Raw genomic sequence first — 16,173 nt, 5'->3', positions numbered from 1 at the left:
CCTCTTGTGCCTCCTCTTGCTCTTCACCTGCTCACTGTATAGATGGTGGCAAGGGCTGTGGCCTCACAATGGTGAGGTTGTACAGCATGCAGCGCATCACCACAAATCTTGACACCCGCTCTGTCGCGTATTGCAGGGCTCCTCCAGGATAATCCAGGAACTATTGTTTGAGCATTCCAATCGTCTGCTCTATCACATTTCTTGTGGCAGAGTGGCTTTCATTGTTTGCGTGCTGACCACATGTGTGTGGGTTGCACACCGGAGTCATCAGCCATTTGTTTAACAGATAGCCCTTGTCGCCCAGTAGCCACCCTTTGGTTTGCCATGGTGGCTCAAATGCAGATGACACAGCAGACTACTGCAGAATAAAGGTATTATGATTGGTGCCAGGATACCAGGCATTGACCTGCATCAGTCGCTGCCTATGGTCGTATACTAGCTGGGCATCAAGAGAGCAGAATCGCTTTCCGTTGCAGTATAGGGCCATGTTGATACATGGTGCCCGCAAAGTGATGTTTGTACAGCCAATGGCACGCTGCATGTGGCCAAGCTTGCAATCCTCAGCATGCTCACTTTGTCTGCTGCTCTCCAGCATGAGACAATGAAATGTAATCAGCTCTCTTTGAGCAGAGAGTGCCAGTGAGCCCTATAAGTGACAGTGGATGGATCCTGATCCAGTGTCCGCACTGGAAAGTGTGAGCATGGAATGTCAGCTGAGGACAATATCAATTTGTTCTGAACAGGTATTTTTATGGGTTGCAGTAATTGGAAGAAATTCTGAAGAAAATATTGTTTTGTCTAGTGAAAGTTAATTACTTTGAACTACACTGCCTGATTCCAACACTGAAGCCCAGACAGAAGCACTCTCAATCCTTGAAACTTTAAAGCATGCCCAAGCTGTGTGCAGAATGGAACGATTCTGCTTTCATTTTATTGATTCAGTTCTTGGAAGATGTTAAATAGTTTGCTGTCTCTCCAACACAAATGAAGCTCAGTACCTGCTAGCGTGCCTCCCCAATCCATAAAAACCTGTGTGGAGCCTTATGGAAGATTTACAGTCCTGAAGTATTTCCCACGATATGATAAAAAGGGAGAGCTGCCAACTAATGCTGCACATTTGTTTTCCACTGCTGCAGATGTCTCATTTGATAAATTTATTAGAAACTATATCTGAAGCTTTATCTGAAGCTGCTTTATCATACCTCTTAACTTGTTGATTTAGCAAAACAGTGATTTGTTTTGTGTAGCCAGTGGCACAGAAGTGGATTTTCCAGGCATAGTAGATCACAGCCCTCTGAAACTTACTCTTGTGAATGACATAGCATGGTAACTTTTGTTTAGCGTTCTTTAAAAAAGATGTTTTAATGTTAGGTTATGAATGACAGGTTTCACACCTAATTCAATGACAAAGAACCATCTTGGTCCTGTCGTACACAGCAAGTGCAGCAGTATATAGAAAGAAACCAGTGGCGGGAATACAGTGAGAGCAGCGGCAGTGGCGGTGTGGGAACAAAGAGTGAGAGCGAGGAGAAGGGCGGGGCAAAGAGCCATCCTGATCCTGTCGTACACATCGGAGCATCAGGAAGACACAGGCCCTGAGGCCAGTGATGAGGATCCCCCGAGACCGCTCATGGAGCTGGCAGCTTTGGAGTAGGCTTTCAGCTACGCCTTCAAGAACACCCTGACGCAGAACTACACGGCTTGCTCCCGGGCTCGCCAGCTGGACATGCTGGCCATGTGTGTGTAGTAGTCCCCATCCATGTAGCAGAGCCTGGTCTCCAATCATCTCAGCCATCCCTGCCATTGGACAAAGACCTTGCTTTGCTCGGACCATGTGGTAGTCGGTGTGCAATGGCCACCCCACGTTAAAAGAACCCACACATAGGCATCTTCCACCCCCTCAAAATGAACTTCGGGCCCTGAATATCAGGACTTTCATGGACAACCTGAGCAGCAACAGACCTGAACGTTCCACCACTATCATAACCTGAGAACTCCTCATTACAACGTTGATATCGCTGCCCTGAATGAGACATGGTAGGGCAGGAGAAGGCCAGCTCAAGGAACAAGGTGGGGGATACACCTTCTTCTGGAAAGGTAAACCAGAAGAACAGCACCGACTGCATGGGATTGGCTTCGCCATAAAAATGAACTATCTGACCACCTCAGCAAGCCCCTTGTAGGATAAATAAACATCTCAGGACCCGCCAGCTCACCCTAACCCAGAAACAGCATGCCATAGTCATCAGCACATGCGCCCCAACCCTAGAAGCAACAGATGAGGCCAAGGAGGAATTCTATTCCAGCCTTGATCACTTGCTGTCCCGTGTTCCCAAGAAAGATCCTCCTCGGAGTCTTCAGTGCCAGAGTTGGGAGGGTCACAAACTTTTGGAAAGGTGTGATTGGCAAGGACAGTGTTGGAAGGGCCAATTCCAATGGAGTCCTTCTTCTGACGAAATGCCTTGAATATGGCCTGATCATAACGAACACTCGATTTTGTCAGAGAGAAAAATACAGGACCTCATGGCAGCACCATTGCTCCAGGCATTGGCATTTGCTTGACAATATCATCATCTGAGCGAAGGACCGCAAGGATGTTCACATCACCCCTCCATGATAGGAGCCGATCACTGCTGGACCAACCATCGCCTAATCTGAGCTACAATCTCCATAAACCCAGTACAAAAACGGCAGCAGCAGCAGAAGCACTGCCGCAGGGAAATCAATGTCGGTGGTATCAAGGACTCTGCGAAGAAAGTCTTACTTCAGGCAACGTCTTACAAGCAACTTGGCGACGCTCAACGAACAGGAACCACAGAATGTCCACAATGTCTGGTCTGCCCTCAAATCTACCATAATCATCACTTGTGAAGATACTCTTGGTTTCTTGACCAGGAAACATGAAGTCTGGTTTGACAAGAACAATCAGGAGATCCAGGAGCTATTAAATCACAAGCATTCCTGAACTGGAAGCATCACTAAAATTCAAGGGATAAAAAAGCAGATATACAGACAATTGAATCCTGAGGTTCAAGAAAAAAACGGTGACCTAAAGAACAACTGGTGGGCTGAAAGAGCGCAGGAAGTACAGCAACTCACTGACAGCCACGACATGCGTGGATTCTTCAGTGCAATCAAGACCATTTACGGCCCAGGTACCCAAGGACCTAGCAAAGAATGGAGTGGCGTTGATCAAGGTCAGAGAGGCAGTCAGCGCTCGTTGGAAGGAGCACTTCGAAGATCTCGTCAATAATGACTCAGTCCATGATGCGAATGCCCTCGACCACATTCCACAGCATACTACCCGGCACGCCTTCAGCACAACACCAGCTGACATGAGATTGAAAAGGCCATCTGACAGCTAAAAAAACAATAAGGCCACCAGCATAGACAGAATTCCCGCCAAAATTCTAAAATATGGCAGAGAGCCTTCACCTGGAAGGAGGAGAGCATGCCAGGGGATCTCTGAGACGTCATAAATGTGACCATCTTCAAAAAAGGCGACAAGACCAATACGGTAACGAGAGAGGGTTATCCCTGCCGTTCGCCACATGGTAAGTCATCACAAGAGTCCTTCTCAACCATCTCCTCCCCGTGGCTGAAGAGCTCTTACTGGAATCACAATGTGGATTCCATCCATCAAGAGGCACAGTGGACATGATCTTCACAGCAAGACAACTCCAAGAGAAATGTAGGGAGCAGTAGCAACCTTTATACATGGCCTTCTTTGACCTCACAAAGGCCTTCGACTCCATCAACCAGGTGGGATTATGGAACATCATCCTCAAATTTGACTGCCCAGAGAAATTTGTCACCATCCTTCGCCTGTTGCACATAGACATGCAAACTGTAATCGTTGCCAACGGATCTGCCACTGACCCAATCCGAGTGCAAACTGGGGTCAAGCAAGGCTGTGTCATCGCACCAATGCTCTTTTCCATCTTACTCGCTGCAACACTCCACCTCAGCTCCATGAAGCTCCCTGCGGGAGTAAATCTACTCTACAGCTCATGGTCTACAGGGCTGCAGTGTTACTTGCCCTCCTGTATGCATTGGAAACATGGACACTGTACAGCAGACATCTCAAAGCCCTGGAGAGCTATCACCAGCGGTGCCTCCGCAAGATCCTGCAAATTCAGTGGCAGAACAGGTGCTCCTCTCTCAGGCCAACATGCCCAGTATCGAGGCACTGGTCATGACTAGTCAGTTACGCTGGGTGGGCCACATCATCCGCATGCCTGACACAAGACACCCAAATCAAGCTATCTACTCCGAGCTCCATCAGGTCAAGAGGCTACCAGGAGGGCAGAGGAAACCCTGCAAGGATGTCCTTAAAGTCTCCCTGAAAAAATGTGATATCTCCACTGAGTCGTGGAAATCTCTTGCCCGATACCATCCAAAACGGACAAGAAGCATCCACGAAGATGCCAGCCAGTTCAAACAACATCAACATGCCCAGGCAGCGACCAAGTGCAAACAAACAGCGGAAGGAGCGTTCAGAAATTCGAGCATCCCATCCACTTGCCTCACTAAATACCACCTGCCCCATCTGTGGCAGAGCGTGCACATCCAGAATTGGACTATTCAGTCACCTGGAGTGGAAGAAAGTCATCCTCATTCCCAAGGGACTGCCTAAGAAGAAGAAGGAGTGGATAGAAAACTCTGAGATGTTGCAACGATCTCCAGCTCCAGCCTGGAATGAGACAGATGCATGAAAGTTTATCGCCACGGTTACCTTCGCAGTCAGTGGCAATGTGGTCCTGTTCTTGCGCTGAGGTTGCAGTTGTGGGTGTAGCAGATGGCAGATTTCATTGGAGCCATTCCTACTGAAGTACAGATATCTCATACACTGTTCCTCGCTGAGGTTCAGGTGAGAGAATTGTTCGCTGAACACCCTGGGTGGATAAGACCTTATCCTGAGAGTCTTCTTCTCCACCCCCTCCTGTGCTTCACTCTTCTAGCAGCTTGTTCTACTTCTGCCTGCCCTCTGCTCCTTCTCCCAAGCATGCTGTATTCCAAGGGGATGCCTAATACAGCACCCATATCTGGGAGCAACTTGTTTGTGCAGAAAATTTGAAGTCAGGAACAAGTCCTTCAGCACCTGTTACACTACTCCCTGTAGACCTTGGCAACTTTAAAGAAATCAAGATAGCACCAAATGCTTGTACAATCGTAGCAAGAGTCAATAGACATCGATCAGCAACTAACTGGAAAGCAGTTGAAGATCATTTAATTAGCGCTGGTGGGGTGTCCTTCCTGCTGCGAAACATGTATTCCGTCATGCGTGATTAAAGAGAGGGCATTACCTGGAGTGTTTAGTTCTAAAATGGCATCACTGGCATTGAATTAGTGTTGCACGCTGATTGACATCATGATCTGCCTACTCTATATACTTCCTGCAGACAAATATTGTACATTCGCTAACCGCCTATGTGATGTGACTTGCACCAGAAGTGTGTGCGTGTGCCACGGATGCCATTTTGGACCTCTAACACAACTCTAGAGCACATTTACACATCCAAATTTTGTGCAGTAAGTTTCTTGACAGAACCTTCAAAGCACTAATCAGCTAAAACCAATATTCAGACAAAGATAAATCTTCAGCTTTGGCAAATAAAGTGGCCTCTGCAATGTAGTATCCACCTAAGGGACACTACTGTGCTGCTTGAACTACCATTTGTGTAGTGGTGTTCTTAATTATAGTCAGGTTTGAAGTGGGAGAATTGGTAGTGCCTACTTGACTTCATTTCATGTGGCAGGGTCAGCTTCAGGTGGCATTAAGAAGGAATGGAGGAGTATTCTGGCATACGTTTCTTGCCAGTAGTGTTAAGGCAGTAGCCATTACTTCCTCATTTTATTGAGTTTGCACCCAAAAGTGTCCAAAAAGGAACTGAGAAGCAAAGGAAAACCCAGCCCTCTAATTTTATAGAGGATGTATCATTATCCATACATTGAACATGGCATTGTAACAGCAAATTGAATTAATGTGACACATGGCAAGTTGGACTTAGACTGCATTAAATCTGACAACATACCTAACAAGATAGTAACCGAGCCAAAGTCAGTATCAATTTCGCTTCTACAGCATTAGGCTGTATGAGAATAGATTTTGAGCATCTAAGACCATCAACAAGTATTCAGCAAGTGCAATGATAGGTCAGCACTTTTCCCCACAGTATAGGGAAGAGATGAACTGATGTTAAATCAATTTTTGTAATGTTGTGCTACTGTAATCTGCAGTGGCTGTGTAATAATGTTAAAAAGCACAGAATTCATTTCCCGAGCATTAAGTAATTTTATTTCAAATGAGGATACCAAAAAGACACTAGCCTTTCTCCTTTATTTTGTGTGACCATTCTAATGAAAGTGAGAGCAAGGAACACTGAGAAATGGAACACTTTCTTATCTCATTGATTGATAACAGCAAGGTTCAGTTAAATACAAAATTGATCTAACAATCTAGCAAAACAATGCAAAGTTCCTCTTTACTATTATCAAGATTTTTCTAAACTTGGACTTCAAGATAGACAAATCTGCCTTCCACAAACAGACAGAATCATGGGGTCGAAATTGGGCAGTGTAATGTCTGCTTTTTAGGTGCAACACGGCCACCTAACACTTGTAAATGGGGTCCCGAGATGCACATGCACACGTCCAATGGCAAAAGGGCTTTCCTGAGTGGGCCAATGACTGCCAGCAACATTCAGAGCAATGAGATGATGACACAAATCAGTGTGCAATGCTGATTTGGAGCCACTGCTGTCATTTTTGATATCCATACTCCAGGCAAGGCCCTGTCTTAACTGTGCACAGCTGAAAACAACATTGAACAGAAAGAGGACACCCCCACCAGCATTATTTAAAGGAATCATGAACTACTTACAGGTTAGTTGCTGAACTATTTTTTTTTCTGCTTGCTGGTGCAATTGTTTGCATTTTTGGTGCTTTCCTATTCTTGGCTAAAGTTTGCCTAGTCTACAGGCAGTGTTGTGGCTGGTGCTGAAGTCTGTTTTTGTCATTTAAAATCTTGTGCTGAAACAATTTGCTTCCAGACATAAGTGGGCTGGTGGGCCTTCCTCTGGGAATTGAATATTATTGGGAGAATGTCGAGAGGCCACACAGAGCAGGACAAGCTGCTAGAAGAGGGAGGAGGAGGATAGGGGGTAGGGCTCTCAGCAAGAGGCCATATCTGCAGGAGGTGTTCAGGGAGCAATTATCTTTCCTCAGCTTCAGCAACAACTAATGCTTGAAACATCTCTACAAAAGAGGTCATGGGTGAAATTTGCCAACTGCTTCAAGCACAAATGCAGGTTCAAAGCAGGGCAGGGACAGCATTACCTATGGTAATTTTTATGTGCCTGGCTCCTTCCAGACTGCTGCTGGCAACATTGGCACCATTGCTATATAAAGGAGGTCACTGATGCTCTCTGTACCAAGAGCAACACATTTGTCTCATTCCTTCTAACCAGAGTTAAGTAGGAGGAGTAAGCATTAGGTTTTGTATGGATTGCTGGCTTCTCCATGATGCAGGGTGTCATTGTCTACATGTAGCATTCAGATCTTTAATGGAAACTATTTGTGCTGCAAAGAAAGCTGTGACATCGACCATCAGAGGTCGTATCATCATGGCTTCTACAGGTAGTGCAACTGCAGATGACCACCCGTTCCATGTTGGAAATGATAGGCTCTAAGCTCTGCACAAAGCCTTGTGCCAAGTTGGAGCTGGAATCCTGCATGCTCCTGGACCTTGTGCACAAACTTTCTGGCAGGCTTAGCATTTGGTTATGCATTCCCATCAGCCCTCTTCTTTAGCCTGGCTCATCAAAGTCCTCATCTGACTTCTCTGCAACAGAACTAGTGTGTAGCCTCACTCTCCAGTGAGCTGGCATGAATGTCAGGCCACTGCTGGTTGAAGGTCAGTCCCAGCAATGGGGTTGGTGCAGGCTATGGGTGTAGTGGGGGGGGGGGGGGGGCGGGGTAGGAATAAGTGGTTGTGCAGAGGCAACTGTGATGTGCAACGCCTATGGAGTCAGAGGAGCAATCCAGATCCTCCTGGCTCTATAAGAAAGTTTCTATAAAAATTTGCATTAAAAGAACTTATTTTTAGTTGGTGGCCACTGAAGAGCACTAGATAGAGCAGACCTAATGGTCTGAATTTTCCCTCTGGGGTGGGAAACAGAGGTCAGAACTATTTCCAGGTTCCCACCCCATCCCTGCGGGGAAACGGTCAGCCATTGTGATCTTCAGGGGTACATGCCCTTAGCTGGCATGGAGACAGGTTCACCATCCAATTAAGGATGGTAGGTGAGCTCTCTAAGCTGGAGGGCCAATCAGAGGCCTTCCAGCTTGAAAGGAACAACAGGCTGTAATGGAAGGTAAGTAAGAGAGGGAGAGCTTCAATATGGAGGTGGCCTCGTTCCAACTTTATTAAAATTTAGATTAAAAAATGACTTTTGCAGCTGGACCACCACTGTTGGCAGAGGGGGTGGGGTGGGGAGGTGGGGAACCCTTCTACATGGTGGCCTGTGGCTGCTGTTGCACCCAGGAATGCAGGGAGGGCCTCAAGGCCTGCGTGGAATGATGGCTCCCTGGCCTGCCACTGGGAGGCCACCTCCAGGCACCTAAACCGGCCCCCACCACCTGCAGGAACTTGGAGACCAATTAGAAAATTCCAGGTGGCCTACTTTATTTGGCAATTAGGCTCTGAATGAGCCTGATCGGCTATTCACCATGCACAGATGGGTATCCCTGCCAGCCTCCGATCGTGCCTGCGCAAAATTGGTCCAGAAGCTGGATGGAGCTGGGTGAACCAGCACACCAGCCAATGGGGCTATTTTTAACTTCTGCCCACTTCCAATCCCGGCCCCTGTGGAGGATGAAAATCCAGCCCAATACCTGCCTTGATTATCGCTGCCCAAATTCTGTGAAGGGGCTTATAACTGGCATTAGGCCCCTTATTTACATATGTAAAGAACCTAACACCTATTTAGGCAGCTGCAAGGATGCGAGACAAATGGTCCAACTCAATTTGGGGTTGAAAGTTTTTCAGAATTCCTTGGGCTGCTGGAGGATCACAGAATACAGAAGGAGGCTCATTGAGTCTACAGTGGCTCTTTCAAAGAGCAATCCAAAACACCTTAGAAGGTTACTATTGAACCTATATCCATGACCCGATCAGGCAGTGCATTCCAAATCTTAACCACTAATTGTGTAAAAACATTTTACTTCATGTGGCCTCTGGTTCTTTTGCCAATTATCTTATATCTGTTCCCTCTTGTTATTGACTCTTCAGCCGTTGCAACCAGCTTCTCTTTATTTTATTCCATCTAAACCTTTATTTTAAACACCTCCATCAAATATCCACTTAGCCTTCTCTGCTTTAAGGTGGGCAATCCCAGCTTCTCTAGTCTATTCGCATAATTGTAATCCCTCATCCCTGGAAAAAATCTAGTAAATCCCTCCTGTATCCTCTCCAAAATCCTCATATCCTACCTAAAGTGTAGTGCCCAGTATTTGACACAACACTTCAGTTGGGAACATACTGGTGTTGTACATAGTTTCGCATAATTGCCAGTTTTTTGTACTCTATGCCTCCACTTATTAAGCCCAGGATCCCATGTGTTTTATTATTGTGTGTCCGCTGTGGCTCAGTTGGTTGGCACTCTTGCCTCCGAATTACAAGGTTTTGTGTTTCATGTCCCATGCCAGGGCTTGAGCACAAAAATCAAGGCTGGCACTCCAGTGCAGTACTGAATGAGTGCTGCACTGTCAGGGGTGTCTTTCAGATGAGACATTAAAATGAGGCTCCAACTGCTTGCTTTGATGGATATATAAGATCCCATGGTGCTATTTTGAAGAAGAACAGGGGAGTTATCCCCAGTGTCCTGGCCAATATTCATCCCTCAATCAACATCACAAAAACAGACTATCTGGTTATTATCACATTGCTGTTTGTGGGAGTTTGCTGTATGTAATTAGCTGCTGCATTTCCTGCATTACAACAACGACTACACTTCAAAAAGTACTTCATTGGCTGTAAAGTGTTTGGAGACATCTGGTGGTCTGATTTGTTAACCTGACCAGCCACCTTTAAAGATTTGTGCACAAACGTGCCCAAGTCTCCCTGTTCTTGCATCCCCTTTTAAAATTATAGCATTTAGTATGTATGGGCTCTCCTCATACTTCCCACCAAAATGTATCACCTCACAATTTTCTGCATTGAATTTCATCTGCCATATGTCCACACATTCCACCAGCCTGTCTACGTCCTCTTGAAATCTGTTAGTTTCTTCCTCGCTAGTTACAACACTTTCAAGTTTCGTGTCATCTGCAAATTTCAAAATTCAAAATTGCCCAAGTCCAAGTCATTAATGTATAATCAGAAACAGCAGTTAACCTAGTAATGAATTTTGGAGAACAACACTGTATATCCCCCTCCAGTCCAAAAAGCAGCATTCACCACAACTCTGTTTTCTATTCCTTAGCCAATTTTGTATCCATGCTGCTACTGCCCTTTTTATCCCATAGGGTTCAATTTTGCTAAAAAGCCTATAATGTGGTACATTACCAGACACCATTAGGAAGTCCTTATACACTGCACCAACAGTGCTGCCCTCATCCACCCTCTCTGTTACTTCATCAAAATACTCAATCGAGATAGACAAACATGATTTGCCCTTCACAAATCCGTGCTGGCTCTCATTATTGCAGGCTTTTTCAAGTGGCTGTTAGTTTTCTAAAAGCTTACCCACCAATGGTATTAAACTGACTGTCCTGCAATTGCTAGGTATGTCCTTCTCTCCGTTTTTGAACAAAGTTGTAGCATTAGTAGTCCTTTGGCACCACCCCTGTATCTAAGGAGGATTTCAAGATTATGGCCAACAGCTCCACAATGTCTACCCTTACTTCCCTCAGCAACCAGGATGCAACCTATGTGAACAGGGTCACTTATCCCCTTTAAGTACCCAACCTTTCTAGTACTTCCTCTTTATCAATTGTTATTCTATTCAGTATCCCAGCAACCTTCCCATTTACTATAGCTTTAGTGAAGACCTTTTCCCTGATGCAAAGTATTCATTTAGTACCTCAGCTATGCCTTCTGCCTCCATCAATAGTTCTCGATGTTGGCCCTTAATCAGCCCCATTGCTGCTATGACAATCCTTTTACTATTAATATATCTATAGAAGACCTTTGGATTCTCTTTAATGTTTTCTGGTAATCTACCTCTTTGCCCTCTTATTTACTTTTTCAGTTCTCTGTACTTTTTATATTCAGTCTGCTTCTCCCTGCATTGTCAAACTGACATTTGTCAAACACCCCATTTTTCTTCTTCATCCTACTCCCTAACTCCTCCATCATTCAGGGAGCTCTGGCTTTGGTTTCCCTCCCTTTCTCCCCTTGTAGGAATGTACCTAGATTGTACCCAAACTATCACCTCTTTAAAGGCTGCCCATTTCTCCATTGCATTTCTGCCTGCCAGTCTTTGACTCCCATTATAGCTAGAACCCGCTTCAATTTGCTAATTATCCAGTTAAGTATTTTTATTCGAGATTGCTCCTTGTCCTTCTCGATTACTAATCTAAACCTTACAATATTGTGACGAATGTTCCGAGATGCTCACCAACTGTGACATTTTCCACTTGACCCATTTCATTCCCTAGGACTGGATCCAGCAATGCCTCCTTCCTCACTGGGCAGGAACCATACTGATCAAAAAAACTCTCTGGAACACACTTCAGGTATTCCTTCCCTTCTCTACCCTTAATACAATTACTGCCTTATTCAATATTGAGGTAGTTAAATTATCACTACCCATTATCACTACTCTATAGTTCTTGCATTGCTCAGTAATTTCCCTGTAGATTTGATCCTGTATCTCCTTCCCACTATTTGGTGACCTATAAAATATACCAAGTAATGTATTAGTTATTTTACTGTTTCTCAACTCCAACCAAATAAATTCTGTCTTTGATTCCTCAAGGACCTTTTTTTTCTGGCATTGTAATATTTTCCTTATCAAAACTGCTACCCCGCCTCCATTTTTCATTCCTTGTTTTTCCTAATTATTTTGTGCTAAGGAATATTAAGCATCCAATCCTCTCCTTTTTTGAGCCAGGTCTCAGTTATCGCCACTTCATCGTATTCTCATGTGGCTATTTGCAGCAGCAGTTCAGCAATCTCATTAAGAACACTTTGTGCGTTTACTCACATGCACTTCCAAACCTGACTTCGAACTCTTGGTATTTCCTATAATCCCCCCTATTTATTTCTAACTCCAACTGTCTGAATAGAGTGGCTCGCCAGAAGGGTAGGAAGAGGCAAACAGTGCAGGAATCCTTTGAAAGTTTGGGACTCTGAAACAGATATTGAGCATTGAATACTGATGAGTATAGGCACCCACTTAGTATTCTGAACTCTGTAGATTGTGGGGTGACAACCTCCTGGAACTTGTGATCCAGGAAACATTCACCCACCTGAATGCCCTGCATGGCCCCTTAGCTGCCCCCATGAGCTCATAAACCCTCAGCGTGACTTGGAGCAGCTCGAGACACTTCCTGCAAACAGGGCACATGAAGCATGTTGAAGTCCCCACGTAGGTCAGGAATTGCAGGCTCCAGGTTGTAGCTGTCCCTCCATTCTAATTAAAAATTTAAAATAAAATCCCATGCTATAAGGTGATTTATGTAATTGCTGTTAACAGGTCTAAACTACACTGCTATCTTTCTATTCATCTATCAAAGCAAACAACCCAAAGGCTAAATTATTTACTCAATCTCAACAAAAACCACCAAGATACTAAACAAAAAAGCCACAAAATTGGTCTCCATAATTCCGCTGATGTCGGCATTTTGGGAATCTGGAGTCCGAAAAATGACGGCCAGTCCATTTCGGCCACTTACGGCATAGCTTGTGTGGCACGTCATGCATGAAAGAGTGCTAACTCAGGCATGTTGTGCTTATACCAAAAGCAAGCAGTGTTGGCAGATCATGATGTTACTAAGAGTCTAACGCTGATTTGTTGTCTGGCCTGCCATCTTGGACCTTGCAGATTCTGTTAACAGCCTCTCTTGGTCAGAAGGGAGTGGTGTGGACATTTCCAAGGAGCTCTGTGGAATCTGAAGGCCACTAAACAGAAAGCTTCCTATCACTCAGGAGGGATGTACTTGCATTCCTCTTGGGTATCACAGATGCAGAAGGGGAGGGTTGGGATGAGGGAAGCAGGCTTGGGTGGAAAACAAGTGGTCCATTGTCACACCATGTGCAGCTTGCACTTCATGCCAGAGAGTGGGATGAGGATGAGTAGGATTTGAGAAGATGCATAAGGCAGGAACAAACCATCATGCTGGATGTTCTCAGTGACACCGGTTACAAGTCAGTCACTGCTGGCCCAATAATTCGAGGCACTGTCTCCTCCAACGGGCCCAGGAGATGCAGGCCTGCCTGTCCCCTACGAGTTCTCTGCTGCTGCCTCCTGTTATGTGTGACTTTGTCCTGAAAGAGAGAGGGAAGAGTGCCAGTGAGTGTGTTGCAATGTGTTTGGGTGATGGGCCTGTCATAGCTGAATAACTGGCAGTACATAGAAGTTGTGAGATGTGGGTGTCAGTCTTGCAGCATTAGTGAGGGTGAGGAGGAGCATCCAAATGTTAGGCATAAGCCCTGATCGCTGCAGCTTGCCGATAGGTGAGTGATGGGCTGTGGTGCATTGAGCATTATGAAGGATTGCTGGTGCGGTAGGTAGGAAATGACAATTGAAGATGAATTCATTGACTTTGACCACTTGTGTTAGGTCATAGGACTTTTTCTGGCACTGCAGCCGGGTCCTCAGGGCCAAACTCCCTGGCTGGGATTTTATCCGGGAAGCAGGGGTCATGACGTCCGGCAAAAGCGATGCCAAGAACCAGGCGTCGCCTCTTCTGTGGGAGGCTCGCTGAATCAAGTGCCAATTAAGCACTTAACTGGACAGCGGTGGGCCTTCTACAGGATCAAGGATCCGGCGACATAAGTCCCACAATCTTTAACTGAGCAGCACCTCCTTGGAGGTGGTGGCTACTGCCAGTGGAGCACCCAGCTGAGGTCCAGAATCGGTGCTGGACCCAGACCACAGATAGATCAGGGCAGGAGGGGTCTCGTGGGGTGGGGTTCATGGGGCAAGTGGGGTGTATGGGGTTTGGCAGCAAGAGGAGGGGGATGGCTCTCAGTGGGCCACTGTGCTTCCCTTGCGGCTAATTGCAAAGGAGGCAGGATAAGGCCCCTAATTGGACATTAATTGCCCAGTTACGGTCCTCAATTGCTCAATTGGCAGCAGGGCAGGAAAGCCGTTCACAGGCCTTCCTGCCCCAGACTTAATTCCAGCAGCGTCGGGAAGGGGAAGGGGGCGAGGTCTCCCCACAACCATCACCTGATTATGTGCTCTCCCTGCCTCCAAACCCACCAAGGGGAAGAGCATAAAATTCCACCCCCCCTTGAATCATAACTATATGCTTTAATTCCCTTAACAATATATGCCTTCAGGGCTTCCTGGCCCCATACGAATATATGACCTCTCTGTCTTCCTTTCTACCTCTTCAGCTAAGGCATCCAATGCTACATCAGAGAACTTGATATCCCTCTCTCTGACCTGCTGCTCCATTGGAGCTCTTATTCCTTCCCTGAAGCACTTTTTCAAACTGCAGCTTGAATGTACCTCCCCTTTAAGAAGTGCAGGTTGGCTGTAACTCGTGCTAGCCATGTACGCATCTGGGGCCCCTGCTGAAAGTGCAGCCAGTAAGCAACGAATTTCGCACTGGGCTGCACGCTGCAATCAGGGTGATGAGCAGGCAGCACAAAGTTTGCATGCTGCCTGTATCACCTGGACTGGGCGCAGGGTGATCATATATTGCAATCTCCATGCCCAACAATTGGCACTATCAATTTTTTAGGCCAATGAATCTCAATATTAGGGCTAAAAATTTGATAATGCCAGTTTGCACTCACAGTGACTGCTATGCACCTTTACCCCATATTTATGTTGACTGCTCAATACCATGACTGCAGCATGCAGCCCAGCATGAAACATGCTGCTGACTGGCTGCATGCTTAGCAGGGGCATGTCTCACAATGAAAGGCTCAATCAAAAGCACGTCTGATGAAGAAGCACCAATTACTTTATTTGACACTCACATGTAAATCAGTTAGAAACTGAGTGACATCAAGATCAGCCCACTCTGCATGCTAATGGAACATGCACGGCACCCCCTTTACATTCATAGCGCGCTGCATGGAATGTGCCGAACGCGGATTGGCTGCCATTTTTGTGAACCTGGGCTCCAGTTGTGCGACATCAGTGCAGCTACGGACCCCAACTTTGCAGGCGAGACAGCTATACACTTAAACTAGATCTTTACCTCAGAATTCTTGGGCTCTGTGGCTCCACTCCTTTTGAGTTGGGCATAAGAAACCATCTTTCTTTCCACCAAATTCCTACTATCACCAAATTCACAGCTTCCACTCTGTTTGTGATCCACTCAGAATGCAATTCATCCAGTTCTGTCTCCAAACTTAGTGCCAAGCTGATTCTGCCAAACTGGTATCCAATTTCTACCCCATTGGATAATTGAATAAGAAACCTTAACCAAGCAGTATAAACACAGATCTTTGAAATGAAAATGCTTTTTATTAAACCATTGAAACCTTCCTCTAGTTTAATATAAGTACTTGTGATGTTGAGTCTATTAAAGTTCGACCTGCTTCACCTACGGTAACAGAATTTTCACAGAACAAGTAGAACAGCTTGTTATAACAGAATGTGTTCTTTTCAGGTTTAACTTTTTTCACTTTTGGGTTACTAATTATGAATTGATGTAATTTTGTGATGTAAAATTACATGTGCTATTCAGAAGGATCCTTCCAATCATCATTTTAGACAACAGATTTTCATCAAACTACTTTAGCTGTTGAGGCTAGTAGCAGCTCACAGATAAACTAACTCTGCTTCACCATGCTTTTCCAGTGTCTTTTGGCAAATTTTCACCAAAAGGTCATCACAAAGTGAATCCTGATGAGAAGTGATTTCAGGTGGCAATATTGTAGGAACTATGACGACCATTAAATATTTCAGTTAAGAGATAGACGTAATGATTTTTGGTCACTGGCACTATTAAATAATAAAATGGTAGTTCAGACCCGCAAATTAA

This window comes from Heterodontus francisci, chromosome 14, assembly GCF_036365525.1.
Source record: "Heterodontus francisci isolate sHetFra1 chromosome 14, sHetFra1.hap1, whole genome shotgun sequence".
Lineage (NCBI taxonomy): Eukaryota > Metazoa > Chordata > Chondrichthyes > Heterodontiformes > Heterodontidae > Heterodontus > Heterodontus francisci.
This window is presented reverse-complemented; position numbering follows the sequence as displayed.